Raw genomic sequence first — 17,516 nt, forward strand, 5'->3', positions numbered from 1 at the left:
GACTTAGTTAAAAAGTTTTTTCTTTTCAGTGACAGGTAAGTCCAAAAATAGAAGATTTATAATGTTTTGAAACTTGTCCCATATCTAAATCACTGCTTAGGCTTTAGTGATTTAAAACCATGTCAGTCTTACAGAGGGAAGGTTCTAAAATCCGTTCATTCATTCATTTCAAACCTGCTTCTCAACTTTTCTTGAAAAAGTCACTTGAATATCCCGTGCACATCTGAAATCCATCAGAAAGCAGGCTATTTCTACCTTGTTTCTGCTAAACTTCAGGCTTCTCAGGCTCTCACACTCAAAAATATCTTCTGTTGAGGGAGGGGAGGGAAAGGGGATGAAGAAGGAATTAAGATGTGTCATGTGCATGTACCAACTACCCACAAGGAATGTAAACATCATGTATTGCAAATGTGCAAAGAAATAAGAGAGAAAGAAAAGGAATCAGGAGTGGGGTAGAGGAGGAGGGAGAGAAGGGAAGGGGGGTAAAAAGGAATTAAGATGTATTATGTATATGTAACAACTCCACAATGTAAACATTGTGTAGTACAAATGCACACAAATAAAAATATCTCCTGTTATGATATGAATGAAAGAGCACAGAACTGGGAGTCCAAAGACTGAGGATGCAGTTTTCACCCCACCCTACTTACTCCAAGTGACCCAAGCTTTAGTTTTCTCATCTGTGAAGTGAGAGAAAAAGATCCACCCCAGTATCTATTCTTGGAGTCTTCCCTGCTTTCGTAACTCTTTAGACAGCCTTTAAAGAAGTAATCTGTACTTATTTTAAGAAATTAAACAAAAACTTAAGAAATTTAGAGGAAAAACTCAACAACTCTCCATCCCTTTCTACCACACTTGCTTGCAATCTCACCCCGCTGGGATAAACAATGTTGAATTTGACATTTATATCAAGTTTAGGCTTGGTTGTTTATAATTGAAATATACCAGATAAAAATGACTTAAGCAACACAGAAGTTTATTTCTCTCATTTCTAAAAGATGCCCAGGATGGGCATATTGGTTCCATGGTATCTTTTTATTTTTTTTGGTTTTGTTTTTTTTCCCTGTACTGGAAATCGAACTTACAACCTTGTACTTGCCAGGCAGGTGCTGTGCCACTGAGCTAAATCCCCAGCCCCTGATTCCATGGTATCTTAAGGGCTTCAGGCTTCTGTCTTTCTATTCCACTATTCTTGTTCATGACTGTCATCCTTAAAGTCACCTTGATTTCAAAAGTGGCTGTTGGAGCTCCAACCAAGACATCATAGGCCAGCAGAGGGAAAGGCAGAGGAAATAGAGGTGAGACATCCCATCTGAGTCATCTCCCTTTTACACAATTTTGTTTACATCTTATTGATTGAAACTAGATCGCATGGTCCCATCCATGGCCCAGGAGCCTAGGAAATACAGGCTTTTATTCTGAGTGTTACTATGTCTCTATTAAAAGTGAATCTTAACTCCAAAGGGAAAGGAGAGAGTACTGTAGTCTAAGGGGAAGACAGCTGGCAACCACTTCCCTGGTATGTAGCCCTCTGTCCTTTTTTTCTTGCTCATACAAACATATACAAATATGTAGAGATTAATTTGGTGTTTCTATTGTGGTTGTTTGTCCAGATGAGATAATATAATTTTTTTTTGTAACTTGCTTTTTTTCTCAGCATAGGATAGACATCCCTCCTGGTCAATATATACAGATTATACTTATTCTTTTAAATAACTATATAACATCACATTGTATGGGTTTATCATAATGTATCTAACCAGATCCCATTATTAATAATTTCAGATCTCCCATGTTTTGTTACCAAAATAACTTTAAGTAAATATTCCTATATCTTAAGTCACATCTTCTTATATTTTAAAAATTATGAGTATCATTTTATATATATATATAATGTATGTGCCCAGTCTATAAAATAGAAGAAATGAATGTGTATTCACCACTAAGCTACAAAATACCCCAGAACATTATGATTGTCTCTAAAGCTCCATATACCATTAGTACATAACATATCCTTCCTTCAAAGGTAACCATTACCCTGAACTTTATCATTCATTGCTTTTCTTTATACTTTTATTACATATAAATATATTTTTCAAAATGTTCTGCCACGCAAGTTTGTGAATAAATTTATCAGTGAAGCCATATTATGTGTATGCTTCTGTGATTTGCTCTTTTTGTTGTACATTATTTTGTGAGACTTATCTATGCTGAAGGTATATAATTACAGTTTGTTAATTTTTATTTTTGTATAGCAGTCATTATGAATATACCACAATTATTTATCTTTCCTTCTGTTGGTGGACATTTGTTTCCATTTTCATTGTTAACATAAAAAATGTTCTTTTATGCATTCCTGTTGGATTGTTCTTAGTTTCTTATGCATTTGTGACAGAGTTTCTGTTGGTTATATACCCCACAATGCAGTCACTAAGTCATAGAATATGTACCAATTTTTTCAAAGTCTTTATCACAAATTAAACTGCCACTGGAAGAGTGTAAGAATTCCTGTCGTTACATATCTTCATCAAAAGTGTGTGAGGATACCTGTCATTGCAGCTCTTTGCCAAAAGTGTTGGATTTCTTGTTAGACTAGGTATAAAGTTGTGTGGAAGACTTTGGAAAATGCTTCAGTCATGGAGATACTGACTGAGTAGGTCTGATCTCATCATCTCATGGGGCATTCCAGGAATCTATGTTTTAACAAATCTCTGGTTGATTCGATGGTCAGCCAGTTCCAGAACCATAAGATTATGCTGACCTCTAAGACCATCCACAGTGAGCCTTTCCAGATTCTCTCGGTGCCCACAGTGACACCATCATCTCAGTCTGAATTTTTTTCCCCTGCAGAGTTCTTTGCAATTTCACTCCTCCTTCTTTCCCACTTCTCCAGATGACATAAAGCTGAGTCAGGTCCTTGTGACATTATGCCAAGATTAGAAAGGACATCAAAAGAGGTTAGTTACACAGACTCTGGAGTAAGTCTGGGCTCAGAAACTACTCTAACATCTGCTAGCAGTGTAATCTTCTGAGTTACGGTTTCTTCCATTGTGAAATGAGAATGGTGATGAGAGTACCTAACTTGCAGATTAAAAGAGTCGTTAGAGAGCAAGACTTTCAAACAGTGCCAGGAAATGTTGTCTATTACTGTTGTAGTCAGTACCGCTGCTACCGCTGCTAATCCAACAGTCTCCCAGAGGGATGTGGGCAATCTGAAAGGAAGAGGAGGTCATGGACAAGCTCTCTTCTGTGGCAGTTCTTCTTGCACCATTTTACCAGCACCATTTCATCATACTCTCCACTGTTTCAGAATGTGCAATGGTCCCCCTTGCCTGCTGGAGGAAATAACCCATTAAATGTTAGCAGAAACATCCCTTGTACGAGGCATTCATTTCGTTTGGAAAAAGCAGCTTTGCCTTTTCTTCCAATGCAAATATAGCTGGGCTGTGATGATCCTTCACTGTCTTATGGCCGCTTTGTCAGTCAAGATTCTGGTTCAGCTGCCTCACCAGAGGCCAAATAACAGTGTTTTAAAGAAGGTAGAAGTTCTTTTCCATCTCAGAAGCAAGCTCCTAGGCAGCCTTGAAGAGCAAGTGGCTGTGTTTCATGAAGTCAGGATCCTGGTACCTTTTGTCTCGCTGCTACGTCACCCTCTAGAGCTGAGTCAGTGATTTATGGTTCCCTAAATGGCCAAATAGTAACTATCTTAGGCTTTTGTGGCGTTATGATTTCTGTGCAACTGCTCAGCTCTGCTGTCGAAGCACAGAAGTGGCCATACTCAATAAAACCTTATTACAAACATTGAAATTTCAATTTCATATAATTTTCATGAGTCACAAAATATTCTTCTTTTCATTTCTTTGAATGATTTAAGTATACAGAAACCATTCTTCATCCTGCAGGTATATAAAACCAGGTGGCGGGCTGCAAATGGTGGGCGGAGTGGGGGTAAACACCCTTTGTAGATCAGAGCACGATCCATAGTTAACTGACCGCTGCTTGGGGATCGTGTTCTGCTTTGCAGGATTAAAGGTTATTTAACGTCACTCTGCCCACAAGCCATCTTTAAAGAAATGGAGAAAGACAAGCAAATGGCTATCATTTCCTTCTGACTAGAAACACTCGGCATTTAGCTGCATTACCTCTGTGCACGTTCTATTGGCCAACACAAGGTCACATGACCATAACAAGTTATAAGAGAATATGGGGAATATAGATTCTAGATAGTTTTATACTTGCCTAAAATTCCAGAGATTCTGCTGCTGAAGAGGGCACAGGGAGCTTGAGATATTAAGGGGCAGTTGGCAGTCTCTATGGTACTAGGGAATCGTTACCTGAAATTACTTTCTAGACTTGAGGTCCTTTGAGATTTGTCTTTCTATTATTACCAAAAATGGGATCTATGCTGCCCAGTTATAAAATAAATCTCCTTTTCTCTCCCTCAAACATACATGATGGTTGCAGGACAGGAAAGTTTTCCTGTCACCCGATGGACAAATACCACTACAGAATATAGTCACTGGTGTCAAGACCCTTGGTGGAGAAGTGCCATTTAATACTAAAAAGGGATGTCAAGGGCTGGGGATGTAGCTCAGTGGCACAATGCCTGCCTGGCAAGTGCAAGGTCCTAAGTTCAATTCCAGGTACCAGACAAAAAAAAGGATATCAAAATTAACTTCAGATATAAAGTTTTTTTTAATCTTTGGGTTTTACCTTCCATTTAGAATTTCCTATTTAAAAATGTTGGTATCTGTAAACCTATTTCCCTTCAAGACTGTATTTTACTGCCTACATCTGTATGATGAACACTTAATGTATTTTGGAGCAAGCGCTTCTCCCTCATTTCTCCGCCATTTTCACAACCCCTACCTTATCAAAAAATACCATTTGCATACATAAAAATACTCATGAAATATATATGCTCATTCTCTCATTTGTGCTTACCTGATGAAAGGTAAAATTAAATGTGTTTGTGGCACAGTATATGCAAGAAAGTTCCCTTTTAATTTCTTGAATTAACATGGGGTGATTATTGCTATATAGCACTACTGTATTTCTTTTTTTTTTTGTTTAATCTGAAAGTTGCCTTGCTTATGTATTAGGTTTATCTATCATAGACCCCCCCCCAAAAAAAAGCATTAAAAGCAAGAAGTGGAAGGCCTAGAGAACATATAAACACTGAGAGATGACAGGCTTTTGCTGCAGTTGGGAGCTGGGGAATAGATAATTACATCATTGTCTCTCATTCCGTTCCCACATGGACTTGCTTAAATGTCATCTCACACTGCAAGTTCTCACTCTTTCCTTCCTGCAAAGCCTTATTCAACCTGTGCTCAGACATCATGATAGCAGCGCCTCAGCCCAGAGTGCTGGGCCCCTGGAGAATTCATATTCAGGCATCACCGATCGTTGACCTGCCTATTGTTGTTTGCGATACTTACTGGTAAAGTTTCTCAATCAATACAACATCAGCCCCAGGAGCTCCTGGGAATGGAAGGCGGCAGCAGTGTACTTAATCTTGGAGCTAGCTTGTGCTCTCTGCTCCGCTGCTAAACTGGGTAGTTGGCCTACTTGATGTGGCATCATTGCTGCTGGGGTCAGATGTGAGCAGTTCGGCAAGTGCTGATGAATGGCTGTTGGTGGTGAAACTCCTCGCCTGCCCACCCAGAGACATTTAATAATGATAGACCATAACTGCACTCGCACAAAAATCTGTGTCGCTTGTTTGTGAGTCTTCTGGCTGGAGGTGCAGAAGGATTGGCATTATTATAGAAGGAAGCTTGAGAGTGGTCGGTTTTTTGGTTTAAACATGGGAAAGGGAAAAGCTAGGGGCACGTTGTAGTAAATAGTTTGTTCTTCCTTCTGAGAAGGCAACTGCTCTGTGTGGGCTCCAGGATTTCACACCGACCTTTCTCTTTTTTCTTACCCTTTGCTTTAGCAAGAATTCTAGGCAGTATGGGAAATTATTTTAATTTTATTAAGATGAGCCATTAATAATGTCTTCATCATTGAGAGGAGTAATTATCCAGAAAGTTAGGCATGGACTTAGCAGTACAACATCCACTAATACAAAGGAGAGATTAAAATCTAAATAATTATTGAGCGTGGCATTGAGTCCTCACCCACTATTGTTTAGAATATAACACTATGAAGCCTGAATAATTCTAAAAATGGCACTCTGCAAGAGGTGTCAGGGCATTATTTATCTAGCCATTTCTTCTTCAGTACAAGCCTGTTTTAGTAATCAGACAAAGAAAAATAAAAATTCTTGGCATGACCTAAATATTCTGTCTGTTATAAATGAAAGCAGGTCTCTCTGTAAATAAATAGACCGTGGAAGTGTCAGGAATGTAATCAAAAGTGTAAATGTTGGGTCCAGACAGATTGTACACAGCATCAGAGGGCTTCATTAAATATTTGATTACATAAAAATTATCTAACAAGTAGGAGAGAGTGATGGCTGGATTTCCAGAGGTGTGGTTATCTTACCAAAGCTTTGGATTCTGCATGTAGGGAAAGATTATGGATAGGTGATTTTTAAGCAGAGCCTCTACTCAATTCATCTCTGTATCCCAGGACCTAGCCAGAGCCTCATGCAAAGCAGGTCCTCTGTAACATGTTTAAAATGCATGGAATAAACTAGGCAATGAAATACAGTGGAAGATGTTTAGGGACACACCTTCTGGGAGTGAGAGAATTAATACTCTTCCACTTCTGCAGGATTATATTGTTCCCTCTTCCCAGTATTAAGGATTATGCTATACTAATGGTCTTAGACTAATGCTGTCTGGTCTAAATGCTGCAAGATAATTTTTTTCAAATATTTGAGGTAGGAATCAACTCACTTTTTGATTGCACATTTCACAAACAAATAAAATTAAGCTTTTTTGCTTTCCATGACCAATGTGACTTATACTCTTCAAACCACTGTGTAGCCAGGGAAGGCTGAGTGTGGAAGACACCCAATTAAACACAAATTGTTAAATTTCATCCCATTCAACTGACAGTTTCAATACACAATTTAGATATAGTGGACTTCTTGATTTTTCTATGCCTCTCCAGTGCAGCTGGGTGTCAAGAAAGGAGGGTCTATATAATCTTCTCATGGTGGGAAGAAGAGGCCCTTGGAAGAATAACTGGCTGCTGTCATTGTACTGTCCTCTAGTGCCTGACAAATGGGCATTCTGTGTCCTCTAATCCTCTGGCATCCGATGCTGGCTTCTGTGTTTGAGGAACTCACGGTCTTTCTCCTGGCTCCCTCTGTGTTGGTGAGTTGGTTTTTGCAGGTGTGTGCATGCTGTTCCCCTGTATTTCCAGCCAGGGAGCCTGCTCTAGAGATTGTGCCTTTAGGGCTCATGCTTCCACGGAAGGGATCCTTTAGACAGGATCCTGGCTACTGCACAGGCTGTCTTGTGGCTCAGAAGAGTTCTGTGGGGCTCTTCCACTATCCTCAACCCCGGCAGGTGCTTTCTTTGCTTGGTCTTGCAGCAACTCTAGTTGCTCTGAAGATTCCCTGTGAAGGGTCTGTCTATTCCCAGGCCTCTCACAAGAAGCCAAGAACATCCCCTCTGCTTTTGACATCCCTAGGCCTGCCCAACACATTTCTTCCCTCTAGGACTTCAGCACAGAGTGAAGGACACAGAAAGTACATAGCTCACCCTCTCACTTCCGTTTTTCCTCCCATGAAGCCTTCAAGGTCTGGAAGATGTGGACTATTTGTTCCTCTTCCAGGCACAGGATTCCTTTGTTACAGTTCTTCCTTCTGCCCAGGTTGCCTTCTCCATATCATCCTTGGGTCTGCAATAGAGAAAGTGGTTCAGAGCACAATTTTAAAAAGGAAAGAATGAATGCTAAACTTAGTAGTTTTAGAAATATTATATCCCTCATGATCTCCTCTTTGTTTCTCTCCTCCATCCAACTCAATATATTTTCGCTATACCTTGGTAATACCCAGCCTAATCAGTGTGGGAACCTGAGTCTCAGGCTCCTTTTAAGGCTGAGCATCATATGAGATGTAGTGGCTTAAGTCACGATTCCCCCACACCCCCCAGAAGACATGACCACATCCTGGAAGCTGTATATGTGGCTTTACATGAGAAAAGGATCTTTGCAGATATAATGAAGTAAAGGAACTCAAGTCGAGGTGTTCTGGATTATCCAGGTAGACAGGAAAGAGAAGACATGAATCAGAAGAAAAGGACATAAGTAGATGAAAGCAAACATTGCAGCCAAGAAATGCCAATATCCACAAGAAGCTAGAACAGGCAAGAAACCTTCTCCTCTACAGCCTCTGGAGGGATGGGGTGCTGCTTTTGTCTTGGTTTCCAAGTGCCAGCCTCTCAAATTGTGTGAGAATAAACTTTGTTGTCTTAAGTCATTCAGTTTGTGGTAATTCAGTACAGCCCCCTAGGGAAATAATGCAGGAAGTGATGTCAGATTGATTTCCCCAGCCATAATAATTTGATTATAACTTCATGAGTGTAATTTTTTCCTTCTGACTGGCTTCTGTGCATTATAAGTTACCTCCGTAGGCTACTATATTTATCTTTTTTCAGAAATATCTCATTTAATTTTATAAACATTAATTGAACACTTACTAGGTGTGCTAGGAGGCAAAGATAAATTAGATGCAATCTTTTCCCTCCAAGAAATTATGTACCTATGCTTATTAGTGTAAATAGATAGTAGTGTCTTTTGGTTTGCTCTGGAATTAGGATTCCAGAAGAGCCTCTCTCCTGATCCAGCAGAATAATTTCTGTACAAATTTGGACTGAGAAATTCAATGGTTTTTATGCCAGCTCAGTGTTCAATCTTTCTTTCCAGGATTGTCAAATTATTCCCCGTTTTCAGACACCAACGCCCCAGAATAACAATAATAAGGACAAATATCTCCGGATAATAAGATAACCTGGGAATTAAAGCATGTAGTAGCATTCATTTTGCAGTGATTAGGCTGTGTTGGCGGGGCCAGCTTGGATAACAAGTACTAATCAACGTACACAAATGCAGATCAGAGCGACTCCTGGACCATCCATGGGAACCTTTTGAGATCACTGCGATCATTAACTTCAAACACACGTTCACCCTCCTCAGCCACAACTTTAATTTATCCAGGGTACTTTAAAGCTGGGTTTAAGAGGTGAGCTACATCCTGTTGGAACTTTAAGGTGGACATTATGGGAATGGGTGCTATATATTAACAGCAAGAAGAAAGGCCAAAAACCAAGAACCAGAAGTGTGCCAGTGTTGTTAAAGCTGACAAGAAGTTGCGCATCTAAAGCTGTGTCCATGGTCCAGCCCGCCTACTCTGTGATCCGAGAGAGAAAATGTTACACAGAAGTGTGAGCCTGGCACACAGCTTGTCTGGTTTTACACCAGGGCCCTGACATTGACTACCACAAAACTTGGGGCAGCGACCTCTGTGCTTCAGTTTCTCCCCTGGGAAAATTGAGACACTAATGTTACTTTTCAAGCTTTGTAAGGAATTAGAATTAGCATTTATAAAAAAAAAAAAAACTTTGTACAGTGCCTAGCACTGAGTGGTCAGTTAATGAATGAGAGCTGTTATTCTCATTCTGATTCCTACCTCTCTTTTAAACAAGCGAGAGGGCATGGGAAGTGTCAGAAGGCCACTGTCCCTAACGCACAGCTTAGGGACCAATGGAGGAGTCATCACCGTGAAGGGGAGGGTGTGAAAATGAGAGAGAAATGCCTCTCAGTTGGGGGGGGGGGTGTCAGAGTGAAGGGAGAGTGACCAGGGTTTTAATCCAGAGATAGGTTTAGTTCAGGTTCTGCTGCCGGCCTGCTGAGCGATCAGGAGGAAGTTTTTAACCCCTGTGTCTCAGTTTCTCCACTAGTAAAATGTAGGAATTGAAATAAATTAATGTTCTGAACCATCTGTCTGGAAACTAATAGTAGTCCAGGACCAAGTTTTCACCAGTGTACATTGAACTAAGACAAATTTTTAAAAAGGTCACTATAAGCAGATTCTCATGACATTGAACTGAATCCACTCAAAAGATTTCCCTTTAATCTGACTTATGCATGTCCTAACTGTTGAGTATTATAAAGTACTTTCCCCTTATCTGCAGGAGATGTGTTTCAAGAACCCTAGTAGATCCCTAAAACCACAGATAATATGGAACCCTACATGTACTATGTTTATACCCATGGTATCACTTAGTTTATAAATTAGGCACTGTAAGATGTTGATAACAATAATAAAATAGAACTATTATAACCATATACTATTATAACCATATACTATAATAAAATAGAATACAAATAATAAAAATAGAACTATTATAACCATACACTATAATAGACACTATTTAAAATGTATGAATTATTAATAGAATTTTCTATTAAATGTTTTCAGGTGAGATAATCTGCCAAAACTGAAACTGCATAAAGTGAAACCATGAATAACGGTGGAGTGCTGTAATGCTCTCTTTTGTAAGAAATAACAGAATGTGAAGAAAGGAGTGAAAGGATGTACATGTCACAGAAAGGCTACAGCAGAGAGGGAGAGAGAGAGAGAGAGAGAGAGAGAGAGAGAGAGAGAGACCCTGAGATTTAGAACTGATGTGTTTCAAGAGCCCTAGTAGTAGGGCTCTTGTAGTAGTAGGTCTGTCTGTCATAGTAGTAGTAGGTCTGTCTGTCGTAGATGAGCTGCCATTAGGAAGTGGAGATAACCTGAGATCATCTCACTCACTGGCTCCCAAATCTGGGGATTTTTTTGGTCAATAAGTAAAAAGAAAAAAAAAAAGCAAAAAACTCTGAGCAGTCCTAAGGTTGCCCATTTTTTTTAAAGTTGTGCTAAGGGGCAGTTGCCATCAAATGTGTCTTTAAAATAAAGGACATTTTAATACCAAAAAGCAAGGAAGGACACAATCTCAGAATAAATGTCAGTCCTTTAAGAAAGATCAGGGCAGTGATGTGAAATCCCATGGCTGATGGAAGGAACCCCACTGCGTGAGGGCAGACACAGCATGGGGTCCAGACACATGGTAGGCAGGTGACTCCGGGGATCCAGGCAAGCACCTGCATTGTGGTGTTCCAACCGGACAGATGGACTCTGGCTGCTGAGTCAACAGAGGAGGTCTGCCAGAAGGCAGGCCTCAAGTCAGGAGCTCAGAGGGCTGGTATGTGGACATGACCTTCTCCATACCTTCTCCATGAGTAAGGCTGGGGTTCGAGGACTTACTTGTAGGTCTACAGGGAAGGAGATGGGCAGATATTAGGAAAAAGCAGCCCCTGCTCCAGGAGAACTGTGAGCAGGAACCTCATTATCAAGTTGTTAAATCAAGCACAGAGGTGTAAGACCAAACCCCAGTCACTGAAACTGGGAGACAAGGTGGGAATCTAGAACAAAACTGGAGGGGCTGGGGATTTAGCTCAGCGGCAAAGCGCCTGCCTAGCAAGCGCAAGGTCATGAGTTCGGTTCCCGGTACCGGAGAAAAAACAACAACAACAAAAAAACAAACAAACAAAAAAAAACTGGAACACAAGATCAGAGTGGAGCTTCCCTTTGCACTGGGACTACTCCAGAGGTTTGCAAACCCACTCAGCATATTCAAATCATCACTTGCCACGTTCAACCATCTGTTCTAATTGATATGAGGTTGGTCCTAGGCATCAGTATTAAAAAACAAATCTCAGATAATGTTAATGTGCAGCGGGGTTGGGAGCCCCTGGGTTACTGAAAGCCTTGGTGGGGAAGAACAGGATCTGCAGCAGAGTGGAGGAGGTCTGGTTATATCTACAGGTGAATGCCAGGAAGCCCTGACTTGGGGAAAGAAAATCAAAGGAGAAGAGAGCTTGGCGGGAGAGCCAAGTGCATATGCAAAAGTTGTTCCTTGGCTGTGTGGACAGGAGCTCAGGGAGAAACTAGCTTGCTAAAAAATTCAGAAAGGTCTTTGCTATTCAGTGGTATAAGCTAACACCCCCATTGGGGAGCACTGGCTTAGCAAATATAGCTTTGTGTGTGTTAATTGCTGCAGTAGATGTAAGAAGCATGACAGGTATTCACTCAAGCAGAAAGAGCAGAATTTCTCAGTTATCTTCCACTCATTTTATTCAAAATTGAAAGGATAGCCGGCTGTCAGCAGGGGCGTTTTGCTCTGTGCAGGAAACCCTAAACCTTCATCACCCCCTGATGGTCTCAAGCAGAAAACTTCAAAAAATGGGCATGATGCTGGCTTCTTCACATATGGCCACGGCTACTATTCAAAGTCCCAAAGGTAATTTTGCTCTGAAACCATAGCAGTAAAAAGGTTGGGTAGACTTTTTTTTACTGTGGTAATTATCCAAGCAAAAGCAAACTATTCAGAGACCATTAGAGGAGTATGAGACAGTTTGGGTGGTAAATATAGGATCCCAAACAATAACAGTAATAATCAGAGCAGCCAAATTTTCTCAGAGCTTATCTGTCTGCTCTCAGGCTGCTGTAACAAAATGCTGCACCATAAGCCGGGTGGCTTAAATGACAGAAACGTAAGGAGGCTGGGAAGTCCAACATCGAAGCACCAGCTGATTTGGTTTCCTGAGAGCTCTTTCTTTGGCTTGTAGGGGGTACCTTATTGCTACCTCCTCACACGGAAGAGAAAAAGAGAGAAGGAAAGTGAAGGAGGGAGAGAGAAAAGTCTGTCCGGTATCTCTTCTTGAATAGACACCAATCACATCATATCAGGGCCACACTCTTTTGACCTCTTCTCAAACAATGTGTTTGAGAACCTGCACTTCCTAGTAGGTGCTCAGACTTTTTCCTGTGCTCAAAGAGTTTATTTAGTGAGGAAGTCATGTAATCACCTTAACCTTAATTGCTTCCTGATAGGCCCTATCTCTAAATTCAATCAACTCGGGATGGGGTTCAATGGATATATTTATAGACACACACACACACACACACACACACACACACACACACACACACGATAAACTTCTGAAACTTCAGTCTGTATCATTTATAATATGTCAGCACTGTTTTAAGATCATTGTAGATGATTAGGTAGTTTAAGTAGTTGAATCCTTACAATCCAGTGAGGAAGACACTGTAATTGTTCTCATTTTACAAAGGATGGAAATGAAGGCTCAAAAGTTAAGCAACCTGTCCAGGGCCACATAGCTACAGGGAATCTCGCTGAAATGCCAAGTATACTAAGAGATGGCCGGACTGGAAGCAATGCAGCTACTCTCCCTGATCCTCTTAGAAAAAACCTTTTGGTGTGTCAAATTCCCTAAGGGCTCTAAACGGCTAATGAGCTCTGACACCCACGATTAGGAGAGCTGTACAGGAAATATTTGGTACTTACACCCTCTCTCTTCAGGGCAAACTGAAACCTCGATTCAAATGCACACTGTCATTTGTTTGTAATACCATTGGGTCAATTTTGCCTCATTTATGTATTAAACCAATACGTTTGAGAACTCACACCTCGGATCAGGTGCTCAGACCTTTTTCTGTTCTCAAAGAGTTTATTAAGTGAGAAAGTCACGTGTGTTGATAAATAGTCATAATGGAAATAGTAAGTGCTATAGGACTTTATATTTGGGAGCTTAAAAAGTGATGAGGGGACCACAGGTCCCGGAAAACATCAGAGAAGAGGGTGCTTAGCTTCTGTCTTGAGAGATGGAAGCCGATGGACCAGGAATCCCTGTAGGAAACAACTTGCAGCCATGTGCAGGGAGAACATGTGGAATAAGAAGCCATCCTGCACAGGGGGTGTCACAAGGCACTCAGAGTGGCTGGGCTGAAGGGGGACAGTTTGGGAAGCTGCAGCAAGGTAGGATCTAAGCTCTTATTTGGGATAGAGGCCAAATCTCAGACTGAGCAGAATTTTCGCGCTATTCTGAGAAATATGACTGCTGTAGCTCCTGACAAGCTCTGCAGGACTCTATGACCAGGAAACAACAGGATGAGATTTGTATTTCTGAAAGATAATAGTAGGGATGCCAGACATTTGAACCAGGAGGTTGAAGACAAGGAACCTTTGCTGTAGATCTCACCAGAGATGCCAAGAACCTGAATTCATGAGCCAAGTACGGAGCTGGAGAAGACAGAGTGTTGGTATTTATGATCACTATCTAGGGAATAAATCCGGTGGTACTCAGTGCCAGAAAGTAAAAACTGAAACTTGCTCCATGTTATTTGATTACCTGTAAATATTCTTGGAAAACATTAAGCAACTCTTTTCTCACTAGCTTATGCTAGATATTCTTCATTATCAAAACATATACTACCAGACTGCTATCCACATGTAGAGCTGTCCAGTTCCCAGTGTGAATTAACCATAATTGCCATCTGTATAGGTAGCCTATTATATTTGAGATTCATCTATATATTTCTTCAGACTTTTCTTAGTCTACCGCTACTGTAAACATCATGAGGGAAGAGATCAACAATCATAGTTCTCTGCTTCTTTATCTACAACTAAATCTATCTTTACCAGCTCTCCATTCTCTCATATTTCTTTAGCTAGTGCTAGACATTCTCTTCATTACTTTGCTGGACCTGGGTTACTGATATCTCTGAGTTGAGATAACGTTGGAAATTTTCAAAACAGAGGCCAAATTTCTTGTTATATGTCAATGAAAAGTTTACGCCTACAGATCTGCTTGTGTGAGGCATAGCTTCCAGACTCTTATGTCAAGATACTTTGGCTTCTTGCAAGAGTTGCTATGTTATCTCCTTTCTTAAATGTGAGCGGCTTCATTTTTTTTCTTTGATTAACAAGATGCTCAGAGCCAAATGTTGCATTCATTTGTAACAGTGTTAATTTATCCTGGCTTTCTCTACTCCAATTCTCCCTTTCCAGTAGTTCCTGTTTAAAAATTTACTTGTTTAAACCTTATGGTCTTAAATCTGTTCAAAAAAGAAGCGAGCCGTAAGTACCTGTTCATTAAGAACTCTCATCAGCTGACGTAGAGGTGAACACTGACTTGCCTGGGATAAGTTTTCAGGTGTCAGCTCCTTCTCTTCCTGTATGAATCAGTCCATTCACTGGAAAAGTTGGAAGCTCAGACTACTCAGGAGCAACGCTTTGGCCATCATCGGGGCAGATGAGGCCGTGGAGTTGGCGTGCCCTCCATGCTGACCTAGTCTCAGTGGCCAGTAGACATTGTCTCTGCTCCCTGTTCCAAGCCCACTGCACTGTTAATGTCCTATTCTTCACTTTTATTCTAAGTGATTTCTCTAGTTCTTCACTTGTTTTAAAACTGAAGTGATTGGTTTGTTCTGAGCCCAGTGAATCCTCAAAACATTGCAGACCAGGTTAACCAGATTTTTACTTCCCCCAGCAGGTATTCACAATAAGAACTGTTAGCATTAATGCCTAATGGCTACTGGGAACTTCTCATGTGCTTCGAATTGTGTGCTAAGTGCTACTGATACATCATATTATCTCACTGCTTGTGTAGCACTTTGGGAATATTATCACTCTCATTTTTCCAAGAGAAGAGTGAGACTCAGAGAGATTAAATAGCCTACCCCAGCACACAAAGTTAAATTCAAATCCCAGTCAGAAGTAGAACTGAGGTTCAAACCAAGACTTTTATTCTTGCGTGCCACTCTGAATCTCCACACCCTGTTCTCAGGTGTCTGCTAAGACAAGGAAGCAGCACTGCAAAATCTGGTCCCCATAGTTCAGTGATGTTGCAGTATCCTCAGCTTCCTCAGAAAGTAACAAGGAAGACACATGCTGTCTTTTCACACACCTGTGTGTAAATTACATTCAATCGTTTTGTCATCATTAGTTGGAGCATAGATAGAATTTTCTGGAGTAAAAATTATCTAGCAGATATTATTTCTGATAGTTCTCATGCTTATTCTACAGTCCATCTTGAACACTGTATATTTTTGGGCTACACAAAATAATTCCCCAAAAATGAGAATTCAAATCTTCAGAGAGTTATGGCTCGATTTTTGCCTAAAAGGAGATGTTCCCATTAGAAACTACATACGTGAAGTGTTAAGAAATAATAAGAAAATACACTGTTTGTTATGTAGAAAATATACTCAGAGGTAATGACTATTACATTTAGAATATTTTAAATTTCACTGTTATCCATCTGGTCTATCCTACCCCAAATGAGACCTCAGGTACTCTGAAAGAAATCTTTTATGTTAGTATAAAGGAGAGTATTTCATTCAGAAGCAAGACAACATATTTCTAGTAGAGAATCTGTCAGGTTATATATTTTGGTGTACATAGTCTATTGTTTTAACCAAATGAAAATATGCAACCCTAGTTATTTTATATCTTATCATTCTCTCATTCTCATTCTCTTCCTGCCTCTCTCTTTCCCTAAGACATCCACACAGAAACCCACACAGACACACTCCACACACATGCAGAGGGGGTGAGAGAGAGAAGGAGAGAGAGAGAGAGAGAGAGAGGGAGAGAGGGAGGGAGAGAGAGAGAGAATGGAATCTTTACCTTACAATGGACTGATACTTCTGAATGGGTTAAAAATAAACACAAGACCTGGAAAGAAAGGCAGAAACAGTAATGACAGTTTTGAAGTTTCCAGTACCTGTTGTGACAGGAATAACAAATTAATTGGGACTATAACGGATTCTTTGTAAAGGTGAAGTAAACACACTTGACTGTATATTTTTCACCATCAGTTAAGTCTCAATTGGTTCTAAAAATAAACAGAAGACATTGAACAGTTTTAATGGATTCTGACACCTAGGTATTATGCTGTCACTCCAGTATAAATGAATCATAACTTTGGACTGCACCTAGGAATTACTACACATTTGGAGAAAATTTATGGTGCACCAAGCTTTGAATCATGATGTGATATCAAAACTAAAGTCAAAAAAGGAAAAAAGCTGGGCATAAATTATTATCCTCCAGCCCTTATGTATCTACCATTGCAACAGGTAAAGCTTAGAGGATTTAGGAATAGTGCCAATAATTATCAGGGGTGCTGAATCAAATTTATCCTTCTGAAAGTGTTTTGTGGTTAAAAAAAAGAAAAAAGAATCTGCTCTTACACACATGGAAGAGATGTTTAACTTTTAGAGTAGAATCCTCCTGAAGGCATGAACATTCCTGTGATCCAAGATGCCACACTTTGATTTTCAATGACAGCACCAGTCATGGGACCTCTGCATTTATTGAATTGACTGCAATTGTTACAACAATCCATCAGGTTCATTGTTTCAAGTTATAGAACAAAAATCAGAGCCTTTTTCCTTTTGAATGAATGGTTGGCCTGGTCTAGACACGGTCTTGAAATGATTAATCAGTCATAGGAGGAAGATGGCCAGAGGCTTTGTCATTATGAAAAGAGAAATTTGTGAATGAATAACCATGTTTTGAGATAACTGCATGTGTCTCTCAGGAAAGCATGAATATTCATATATTTCTCACACTGAAATACTGGTTTTTAAGAAGAAAAAAAGATATGTTTCAGACACCAGGAGGACATTCTCTAGAAGCACTTTTAGTGCATCACAAAAATAATAATGTTTTATATATTTCCTTGGCATTCGATTTTTTTCAAAG

At 40.1% G+C, this 17,516-nt stretch overlaps 1 long non-coding RNA gene across 1 annotated transcript in view; it reads right to left on the minus strand.

Annotated features, from left to right (window-relative positions):
* LOC106148777 overlaps positions 1-7,788 on the minus strand; it is a 43,875-nt gene extending 36,087 nt beyond the window's left edge. The window contains exon 1 of the long non-coding RNA XR_001234467.1: positions 7,659-7,788. This is a non-coding gene — a long non-coding RNA (uncharacterized LOC106148777). The remainder of the gene's footprint in view (positions 1-7,658) is intronic.
* Positions 7,789-17,516: the final 9,728 nt, after the last annotated feature.

This window comes from Chinchilla lanigera, unplaced genomic scaffold, assembly GCF_000276665.1.
Source record: "Chinchilla lanigera isolate Chin_1 unplaced genomic scaffold, ChiLan1.0 scaffold00002, whole genome shotgun sequence".
Classification (NCBI taxonomy): Eukaryota; Metazoa; Chordata; class Mammalia; order Rodentia; family Chinchillidae; genus Chinchilla; species Chinchilla lanigera.